Source organism: Lampetra fluviatilis, chromosome 17 (genome assembly GCF_964198595.1).
Source record: "Lampetra fluviatilis chromosome 17, kcLamFluv1.1, whole genome shotgun sequence".
Lineage (NCBI taxonomy): Eukaryota > Metazoa > Chordata > Hyperoartia > Petromyzontiformes > Petromyzontidae > Lampetra > Lampetra fluviatilis.
Window position 1 is genome coordinate 10,154,091 of NC_136291.1, and position 11,786 is coordinate 10,165,876.

The following is an 11,786-nucleotide window of genomic DNA, read 5'->3' on the forward strand; positions in this document are numbered from 1 at the left end:
TGACTCTCCGTGAGTCTCATACTCCATACACAATTCCACTCATCTGGATAACATATATATACTGTAGTACTGTATAACCATATACATACAAAAGTAAATTTCTCCATGTGAAACTGAATTACAGTATATGCCTCAATCCATCAGGCTTTCTGGCAAAATGTGTTTTGATCAACATTTCTTTTTAAGCAGCCAAAACTCCAGTTTCAATATTATGGGTCTCATCAGCAGAGTCGGGCCTCTTGTAACAAATGCTCCCGTGTGGCCAGTTTGCTATTGGTGATCGCAGTCAACTTCCGCTATGGGTTCCTGTCAGTGATACAAAAAATCATCAACGATTACATGTGAAATTACACCGACGACTTCGTCCGAGGAAAGCCTCTTTATTTTGACACAACCACAACAACTATGCCCGGGCTTCGTGCTGGTTCCTGAAGCTCGTCTCTTCCCTCCAACGGCCCCGCGTGCTTCTCCCCTTCTACCCTTTCTCGAACATTCCTTCACAGGGTTTTTTTTAATTCCCCCGTAGCCAATCTCCCTATCCTTCTCCACCAACGGTTCCCAACCGTCCCCTTCGGCAACCACTCTTGTTTAAACACTTTCCCTCCAATCTTTGCAAAGCCCTTGCCTCTCGATCAAGTCATCGCGGAGGCATCTTTCCGCCAATCGGAGGCCTTCGCCTACTTTTTGAATTAAAGTTTGGCTGCACGTTGGCTTCGGGGGAGGCGGGGTGTCTCGTAATTTCGGTCATCGTGCGCTGGTGTGGAGAGTCGTGTATTCGCCAATACATAAATAAATAACCTAACAATCTTAAAAATCCATCTCAGCCAAATGACTCCAAACACTTTTAGGTGATGGGATGGAAACTGCCCCGGGCGGCAATCGTTGGTGCTGCCCTGGCTATACCTGGGGCTCGTTGGGCGTTTTTGTGTGTGTGTGCTGTTAGAAGGGTTTGTTTTGTGATTCAATAAATAAGCAGACAATGCCGACGGCCCATATCAGTCTCTCCACGTAACAAAAAGAGATGTAAATATAAACGTTTCTCGTCTACAACCCATCAGGCCCACGCCCTTCTAGAAGAGCATCATCTGCAGAAGTACAATGTGAAGGAGACGTTGCTTATTTATTTGGTAGTTCATATTCTCCACAACAACGCTAATAACACTCTGTGTTTTCGTTCCTGGGTACTAAGTGTTATGTCCTAATTGCTTATGCCTAAAAAGTATAGAAAATGGCTATTATTCCCCACGCACTTTGCTTTTGTGACCAGGACAATGATATTTTGAAATTTACCTATTTTCAATAAGAAAACGGGCGAATTTGTGTCTGTTCGTTCACATTAAGTCAGAAAAAAACAACATATGAACCAAAATTAGCATGTATTTATACTAAAGTAATACAAAAAATACTACAAAAGATTTAGAAGTGAGTATATGGAAACATCACAGCCAGTTATGACTGCAACTGGTTGATGACGTCCTTCCAATGATTACCGTGTTCGTGAGCACAAGGCAGATTTGAAACACTTCAGTTGTGGCTGATCATTGTTTTAATGCGGTGGGCTCACACGAAATTGATTTCTCTGAGACGAAGGTACTTTGCAAGCCCACTGGCTATCAACAAAGATTCGTTCATGAAGCCATCCATATTTACAGACACAATTTCAACCGAGAGGATGGGTACAAACTCAGCAATCATTGGAGGACGTCATCAACCAGTTTAAGTCATAACTGGCTGTGATGTTTCCATCTTGTCACCTTCCGATGTTAGTTTTATTTTACTAAAGATGGGACGAGAAATTCCAGTCCCTGCGGTGTCGCCCCTGCGTTGGGCGTACCACAAGTTGTTCATTTCTCCACGGCTCATGCGTCTACCCTTGTCTTGCTCTCCGATCTCACATTTACATAACCGTCTCCGCTCGTGCTGGCACTTGTGCCCTGGGGCCAGTAGCCAGTAACCCCTTCCAGTGGCTACAGACGACCACGTGAACCATGTACAGTAGCACCTTACAGTAGCTACAGACGACCACGTGAACCATGTACAGTAGCACCTTACAGTGGCTACAGACAACCACGTGAACCATGTACAGTAGCACCTTACAGTAGCTACCGACAACCACGTGAACTATGTACAGTAACCCCTTCCAGTGTTTACAGACAACCACGTGAACCATGTACAGTAGCACCTTACAGTAGCTACAGACAACCACGTGAACCATGTACAGTACAGACAAAACATAGAGATAAAAAAAATCGCTTGTCACACGACCCTCTGGATGTGTCGTGAGTGTAAGATTCTATTTTCTGATGAATAAATGGCATCACTACATGCGTAACACAACGCACGTGCACGCTATATATGACAGCTATATATTCAGGTGGTAACTCCTGGCATTGTTCGAGTTCATTCTGCAGCTGTCAAAAAAAACTGGAGTGCTTTTCATTTCGTCACCGCTATGCCAATTACTCAATTTTGGCGGTAATTGCGCTGCCAAAAGAGACACCACTCTCCATATGAAAAGTACTGATTTCTTTCCTCACAATGAAGTGAAAAGGGCCTTTATCAAACGTGACAATGAGGTGTGCGTTATGCCATCTCTGATGGAGAAGGCGGCGGGTACAGGAGATTGCATCGGTTACTGGGCAGAAAGGTTTCAGCTGAGACAATTCATGCGGTGGCCACGGTTCAATTCCCACCGGGAGCCTTTCTGATAATTACTCCGGCGATTTGGAAAATGTGCTGTCTGCTGTAAAGTGGACTGTAAGGGCCCTGTGAGATATTTGTTCTTTCTAAAAGGCACGACCCAAGCTGCAAAATAACATTTATATCTACAACTACTGTATGTATCGTATGATTTGGCTGGTTAGCCGGGTACAGAGCTCACAATGGGAACATTGCAAGTTCAAATCCAAGTTCACAATCCCAGTACTGCTTTTTGGAATGGCCCCTAGCAATGGAATAAAGAATTGTCATCACTGGCACGGGGTGGCCAATTAGTATAAGCACCACCCGATTCTCATTTGAGTGGGCAGACACTTTAACTTGATTTTGCACTTGTTCCAAAACAAATACAGTAGCTGTGCGCACCTAACTACAGTATACTAAGTCTCATTAACAATGTGGAAAATACATTTAAAACAACCACAGCAATGAACAATTGCTGAAGTGGACAAAAGGAGGCTGCTTGTGACACGAGGCTATATACGTAAGAGGGGGGGGAGGAGCCATGGAGGAGAGATAGAGAGGGTGGGGTGTGGGGTAGGGGGAGTGGCGAATTGCAAGCTCCAACCCGAACTCGAGTTGTGTTGCGCCCGAAACGTCGTGATTTCATTCGTTTTGTACCTACGTGACTTTACCGAAAGAACCAAAGAGTATGGATTCCTGCAGTCACGAAAACTTCAAATCTAGATTGATACATTAAAAATTGTCTAAAAGACATTTCATGGAGCTGAAGGATTGCCCGGTCATCAGGAATAGAATTCATATAACAACAATATTAATAATAACACTGTCGCTGTAGTTCAAGGATTTAGGCATTGCAATCAAACTTGAATCGGAACGTCAAGTGAATAGAGAGCTGTAGAAGAAGTTAACTACAGCAGGAAGAACCAGACAATGAAAAAACATATCAGAATATTGCGGATGAGATGGTGCTGAAAGGGCATTTTAAGATTTTCCTTCGATTTCACGTTGATTTACGTTCGTGGAATATTTTACAATTCCTCGCGTGATACAGATGTATTTGTTCTGATTTATATTTGCTACATTTGCTGTACTTTATACAGATGTAGTTTTGCTTCAGTCATTTTGGTGAACCCAAGTCACTCTTGCAAATGAGACTCAGCCTGGTCTCTCGGGATCTCGCCTGTTTACAACAAAACAACAACAACAAAACTTGAACAACGGCAAGGAAATGTAAATCCACGGAGCAGTTTCGAGACGAGTGGTCTGTGTGTCGGCCACGAGGAAGCGGCGTCTTGATGGAGTGGGGGGGCGAGCGAGGGGGTCACTCCGACAAGGCGCAAGCCGCAGAGACCCATCTCTTCAGACGCGGCCACGGCTGAAAGTCAATCGCGTCGGTTCGCCTCGCTAAGAGACGAGTCAATCTTTAGTGGCCCTCTCTGAAGGTGACTTTATACACAGCCGCGACAAGAAATTGTCACCACATGCGCGCGCACACGCGCCCACACGCCAGCGTGCCTGAATACAAATTTCCAAGCGCACGGTTCGCGTCCGAGTGTGTGTGTACATGTGTCCGTCGACTCAGTCTCAAATGAGTACCTGGTCCCGTGTATAAGGGGCCGTCCATAAATGACGTCATGCACCTAGGGGGGGGGGGTCAGACATTTGTGTAAATATAGACACGCGTTCTACTTAATTAAATATACTTTTTAATAAATGTTTTCTCCTACAACATCAGAGTGCAGCGCCGCATTAAATACGCACTACAATGACAATAGTTTAAAGCGATTTGAAGCATGTTTTATATTTTTTTGGGGGGGGAGGGCAGAGCTTTGTGACGTCATATTTGAGGGGGGGTCTGACTTTTTGTGACGCCGTGTGACGATGGGGGGGGGGGTCAAAAATCGTCCAAAACCGCGTGACGTCATTTATGGACGGCCCCAAAGCATCGCCACCGGGGAGGCAAAGGCGGTGCTGGCCACCCACCCCTCGTGTGCCGTGTCGGCCTTTATAGGTGCTCGCTAACAGCACTTGCCCCAACAGTCTGTTTAGGCTACACGGGGGATATTTGTCTTTTGCACATGTGTCCGTGTGTGTTGGAGCGACGGTGTAGCGGTGAGCGCAATTCGCTACGAACACGGCGACCCAAGTTCGATTCCCGCTCACGGCCAACATCAGTGGCGATTATCTGAACTGGGCCTCCCCGAGGTCGACTCAGCATCAAATGAGTACCTGGCGCGGTGTTTAAACATCGCCACTGGGGAGACAAAGGCGGTCGGGCGTGGTGCTGGGCACCCACCCCCTCGTGTACTGTTCCCACCTTCACATGTGCTCGCTAAACAGCACTTGCCCCGACAGTCTGTTGAAGTTTATACGGGGGATCTTTGTCTGTACGAGGAGCGATGGCATGGTGCTTCGTGCACTGCGCTATGATCCAGGCGACCACCTGACTTCGATGCAAATGAGTGGGAAGTGTTGCATGTGCACGAGGTCAGCTCGGTCTCAATTGATCGCCTGCCGTGGTGTGTTCTCACGGCAGCACTGGGGAGAGAGACACAGGGTGATCGGACGTGCATGGTGCTGGCTTTGCTAACTCCTTGTGTGCAGTGCAGGTCTTAAATCATAACAGCCTAGAAGGATACATGTACATGTGTGGGCCATGGTGAATACATTGCACCACATGCATCATGGGGAATATTTTGTTTTACGGGTTGTTTAAGGTATAGAAGACACGGGAGCATAGAAGAACAGTACAGCAATGGATTCTGATGCAGTGTCCTCTGCTCCCCACATCGTAGCTACGTCAGGCATAAGGCTCGGGCGGGTTTTGTTCTTTGTCAGAGTCAAACACCAAATCAGAGTCAAACATCAAATCAGAGTCAAACATCAAAGCGTCTTTCTGAGCAATGAACGGTGCTAATTTCCACTACTGGTCCTGAGCGAGTCGTAGACATTCCACATTTGTATAGCAGGGACAAGTTTATCCGTCTGACAGGCGGTTCTTGGTGACCGAGATGTTCAATTTGCTTTATGCAAGCCACCCACTTTAATCAGCACATCAAATTTGATTAATTCTGGGGTCAAAATAATTGAATTTCTACTTGTGAGTTCAAATAAAAGTACGTGCATTGAAAAACTTGTTTTTGACCTATTTTTTTGTTATTGTTTTCTTATACGAATCCCCCCCCAACCCCCGTCCCCCCCTAATGCTCTCCGTCACCGCGTCTTGCGTCCCTGTACCTAGAATCCACAGTGAGTGGCGGCCGGGCAGAGTCAGCGTAGGGTGGGTGGGGGGCTAGGACCGTGTCACAGCACTGCCGCACGTCACTGCTGAGGATCTGCGTCTTAAATCCGCGATTCAGACGCCTGTGGTTAAACCGGGTCTCTCAAGTGCAGGCAAGTCGACTGCCTTGAGCCATCATTTGGGAGAGTTTGGCTGCTGTAAAATTCCACGCGCGATAAGCCACTTCGTTGAGCTACCATTTGTGGTCAGGTCACTTCTGGAAAATGAACTGTGTAGTTCAGTGGGGCTTACGTGGTTTAAAAAAATAAGTTAAATCGTTAGTTTGATGAGCAATGGATTGCATGTATGATATCGTACAGAAAGTAGGTTGCTGTGATCAGTGTGGAGTTCTCGTGTGAGCACTCCAGTTGCCGTTCCGCAGGCAATGCTACTCCCAAACTATTTGGTCAAACATTCTCATGCACGAGACCCCTCTTGAAATCGAGCCTTGAGACTCAGCAAGCATTTTTCTGGCTAAATAAATAGATGATGACTCTGTTAATCTGGCCTGCGGACTCGCTCTCAAAAGCTGGTGGGTTCACATCCTCCTTGTAGCCCACCTCTGCTGTCCTCGTAATAATCACCCCTCTGCTGTTCATGTAAACGAACAGCGCTGTGTGATATCAACAGTGCTTGTCCTATGGAGACAATGGAGCCTGCCATAGAAATGTGGAATTTCCACCACCGGCTCAAGGTCACCAATGAAGATGATTGCTGCCCACTTTGATTTTGTATCAGAATATGAATTTATATTCGAGGAATCTGATGAGCTATGAAGCTCTTTTCACAGATGTCCAGTAGGGGCGGGTCAGAACGTTACAACAACAACGAAAACAAAAACACGATAGGAGTGAAAGGTATAGGAAAGGTAAATAAGATCACAAAAAAAAAACTAAATGATGTTTTTACTTTACCAAGTAAACCCCACTGAGCTATTAGCTTATTTTTCAGAAGCGACCTAGCCACGACGTGGCTTATCATGCGGACATTTGTAGCAACCAAACAATCGAAATAATCTAAACGCACGTTTCTAAATGTGGAGGGGAAAACCGGAGGACCCGCAGAAAAATCCACGCAACCGCAGGGAGAGAGACACGCAAACTCCAAATATACAGCAGCAGGCGTCAGGGTCGGGGTCAAACCCACGACCTCCTGCATACCAGGCAAGGAAGATGACATCACGCCACCGTGACCACACGCACACACAAGGTGACGTTAAACTGCCGTTGCGTTATGAGAATAGATTTTCCCATTTTTTCTGGCAACAAAACAGGTGTTAAGATATTAGAACACCAAACTGAAACCTTTTCTCAAAGACAATGCATCTATTACACTGGTCAACACACTTTGTCTGGCATAAGGTATTCCAACGGTTTTAAGGTGAATTTGGGGCGCTGATTCCAAATCTGGCATCAGTTTTTGTCTATCACATCAGGTTTTTGAGATATCAAATATTGCTTTTTCAATCAAAACTGCAGAAGTAAAATATTAAATAAATGTGGATATCTACATTAAATTATATTATAAACACACTATCCTAAAAATACAGCACCATATTTTAACACTAAAGCAGTCACTGACTCGCAACAACCTGCAATCATAAGTGACAGAGTTAATTTCGGGTAAAATCAATGAAAATGGGGTATGCCGATAGCATAAAATGAGATGTGATAGAGCAAATCTGAGATCAGATTTGGAATCAGCACCCTGAAATTAGTCTAAAACAGCTGCAAAAGTCCAGGCCAGAAAAAAATGTTTTTTTTTGTTGGCCAGTGTTATCAGAGTGTTTTTTGTTTGCATTCTGACCACAAGTATTGTGATGTTTTAACATCTTAACACCTGTTTTGTTGCCAGAAAAAAGGGGAAAACCTATTCTCATATTTTGGTACTGGCATAGGAGGTCCCATGATGTACCGTTGTGTTATTTACTCATGATTATTACCAGTTCCAAGTATTGATCATATCAGATCGATTTTCCGTACAAAGGATAAACACTTCACGAGGTGTATATAATTGTGTGTCCATGGTGAACACAAGAGGCCTCTGACAGGCATCCACCTGCTCCACTGATCCATTCCCTGCCTTTATCTTCTCTCCAATCTCCCTCCCCCCTCCCCTGTGGAATGATCTGTTCTGTGAAGTCATCTTCTTGGCGTCACCCTCTGGCACAAAGCGGCGACACACTTGCTTGCATGTCGGTGAGGCTTCAGGATGTAAATATATTCACACCTCCGATCAGCGCGGTTGGCAAGGTGCGGTGCGAAAGAAGTTCAACATGCCTACATCTCTTGGCAATGTAGCAACAACTAGAATGCATTTGGGGGATGCCTTCAAAAAATGATACATATATGTATACAGCACTGTGCACATAAAACCCCCTGGGATGGAGAGGCCGTGAATTTCTGGCAAGCACATTGATGGAGAGAGAAGTCATCACCTGCAGGGGCCTCTGCGCCACTCTGCTGAGACCGCCGTCTCAGCCGCACTCCGCAACAACCAGGGGAAGGTGGAGTTGATGAACGCCCTCTCTGCCACGCACATCCGCTGTGACACGTCCGGCTCGGGCGCTTGTTTTGTCCGTTGGTTGACCGTGGTCGTCGGTTAATATCAGCGTCGCGTGTTTGATTAGCTGACGAGGACGCTGAGATTCATGATATGTGCTGTCGGGGAGTTTGCGATCACTGTGGTACGCGGTTATAGCCATTCTTTAAGAAAAGGCTTGCTCACGCCACTGCTGGCAGAAGGGCATCCGCTAGAGGGAGCTCGAGAGAGCCTCTCTCTCTGGGGAGGCTTTGATCTATTGTTTTGATCTATTGTTTTGATCTATTGTTTTGATCTATTGTTTCGTCTATTGTTTTGATCTATTGTTTTGATCTATTGTTTTGATCTATTGTTTCGATCTATTGTTTTGATCTATTGTTTTGATCTATTGTTTTGATCTATTGTTTTGATCTATTGTTTTGATCTATTGTTTTGATCTATTGTTTCGATCTATTGTTTTGATCGATTGTTCCATACTGGAAGAGGTGTGAGTACCCACGCCTTACCCCACCTCGTCACGTGGTCACCGCATCGCGCTTTCAGGTGCGCTTCTCTAGCCGCCTGGAACGCTCTTCCTTCCGATGTTAGGAGGGTGCTGAATAAGGTACTGGAGCTTTGCACTTTGAAGTCTGGATTACAACCCATTACTTTTTGGGTTTGTTGTTTTTCCCGCGCACCTCCGATGAGTACGGTTGTCTATGTATGGTGCAAAAGAAGTTCAACATACAGTACATACACCACACGTGACCAGCGGAATAATTTAAGACTGTTTTTGTATAGCTTGTTGTCACTTTCTGACCCGCCCCTACTGGACATCTGTGAAAATGAGCTTCATAGTTCATCGGATTTCTCCAGGATAAATAAAGATTCTGATTATAACTGCTGGGTGGACATAGGCAGGGAGATTTTAAAGAAATTGCACCATTGTTTTAACTGCCGCGGCGGGAAATTGAACCGCAACCTCCAGATCGAATGTCCAGTGTTCTACCCAAAATAGCTGAAACATATTTAGACATTGTAATGCTTCTCTCAAATGTAACATATATTCATTCCCAATCGATTCTCTACAATCGCTTGAATTGCTCGTTGGACATTTCATTCTGGATGTGAATGGCTTTGATCATTACCTTTTAGCTCTCATAGCTCGAATCTCGCGAATGTTATCGATTCCCATTAAACTTTCCACTGTAACATGTTTGATGTCGCGTAAAGCTTAAGGGTTTATATTTGGCAGCGAGCTTTGATGGTATTATCTGCGTTTGTACTTTGCTTTTATAACTCTGGTTTCTCCATGGAAAAGAGACATTTAGTCTGAATTAGCTCCCACCTGTTAATAAACATTGTTATTATTGCAAATAAAGATAATAGAGCAGTTGGGTCGGCAGATGTTTTGGCTTTGCACCAGGAGACACGGGTGTTATCTTATGGAGGATAGGCTGGGCCTTGCCTTGTGAAATTTCCACTCTGGCCCAACATTTCACACTCATTTGAACAGAGAGACGCGGCCTTTTTAAATGAGCATCCTGACTTTAATAGTTCCTGTTGTCACTTCTAATCCCAGTTGGGTGGTCAACTCCACCCATCAGTTTTCTTTCCGACTCAATAAGTGAGATACTGCATTTGGACGGTTGCGGCTGCTAAAAGTCTTTCTTCCTTTTCGTTTTTTTTCAATTTCCATTTCTGCCTGCCAGCATTAAAACTCAACCATTAAAAGCCTTTTTTTGCGCTCGCAACGAGATTCGTCGTTAAAATTACAATATGCGTGCAGACTCTGCGCATCAAAGAGATCCTCTAAAAATAGCCCTCGCTATACGGGCACGTGGCACAATAGTCCAGTTCCAATTCCCCCTGCAAGGGATTCCTTCAATTAGGCTATTGAAGCTCGCCTCGGACTTGAATGGCGCCTTGATAAACACCGACAGTGATGTTGCTTTTTTTGGCCACAAAAGCCGAGGCACTAATGGGGGGGGGGGGGCGTCAAGCAGTGCAGGCCCTCGTGGACACACGCGGCACGGCCGCTGCTGCTGCTGCTACTGCTGCTGCTACTGCTGCTGCTGCTACTGCTGCTGCTACTGCTGCTGCAGACCGCAGTGGATTCACCCCCTTCCTTCACCCCCTTCCCATCCCCTCTTCATTTACCTACTAAATAAATAAATACGCTGTCCCTACCCATGTTCTGGCGCCTCGTGCTCGCACACGTCTATGCTGTTTCATCTGTTCGATGTGCGTGTGTCTATTTCGCCGTTAGACTAAAATGTCGAGCTTGCTTGCACATGCGCCTAACCTATTCTGGCGCCTCTTGCTCTCATATTATATTCGCAATTTTTGTTACATTTACGTGTGTTTTGTTTACGACGATTAAATACCTTGTCTGTTAGTTGTGCAATATTCCTTAAGGACCCTATCCTCGTTCACTGGAATATTCGTGCTTTTGTTTTGCGAAACTTGACCATCCGTGTGACATATTAAACATAAACATACATAAACGTGCGGTTCACCACTCCACCAGACACCCCTGATGCATTCAAATATGCTTGTCACTCCATTCCACCTCTAAACTCAATCACTAACAAAGGTGGAACAGGCGTGAGCAACACAGAGACACCAACAGCCGTCAGCCGTTGCGTACCCATCGCTTGGAGAGGGCCTCTCTCTCCGTCTCTCGCGCTCCCACGACGATGCCACGATTCGTCTCCCACCCCTCTGCCCCGGCCCGGCCCACACGAGCTGATTTCATTGCCCCATCTCCATGGTTGGCCGGGCTCCCAGGCGTGTTATCTCATTTGGGTGCCATTCCGTCACCGGACTAGTCCATCAGCTATCGCCCCATCGAGTGTTGTGTGTCGTACCCAAGACCACTTTACTTTCCCGTAACAGTCAATGTGACGTCTCGGATTTACGCCTGTTCCCTGACCCACGTGCTCCCTGGCTTATTGTCTCTCAGTGCAATTCCAAGCACGCACCTCGCTACGTTTCTTTGCGCACTCGGTAGCTCTTTTACCATTTTATTTGTCACTATCCCCATGTTTTTGATACGTAAATCACAGTAGGCAGATTTGTGTAAAACCATAGCATCGTCTGCATGCACCTGTGGTGAACAGCCAAAATCTTTCCTCTTTGGTTCTTTCGGTAAAGTCACGTTGGTATAAAATAAAATAAATCACGACGTTTCCGGCGCAACACAAGCGTCCATCATCAGCAGCAGACCATGTTTTAAAACAGTCTGCCTCAGCAGCAGACCATGCTTTCCCACCTGATGATGGACGCTTGTGTTGCGCCCGAA

The 11,786-nt window shown here is 45.7% G+C and overlaps 1 long non-coding RNA gene across 1 annotated transcript in view; it reads left to right on the plus strand.

The window, feature by feature from the left end:
- Nucleotides 1–8,502, plus strand: part of LOC144936741 (uncharacterized) — a 53,269-nt gene extending 44,767 nt beyond the window's left edge. The window contains exons 2-3 of the long non-coding RNA XR_013637463.1: nt 8,104–8,160; nt 8,321–8,502. This is a non-coding gene — a long non-coding RNA (uncharacterized LOC144936741). The remainder of the gene's footprint in view (nt 1–8,103; nt 8,161–8,320) is intronic.
- Nucleotides 8,503–11,786: the final 3,284 nt, after the last annotated feature.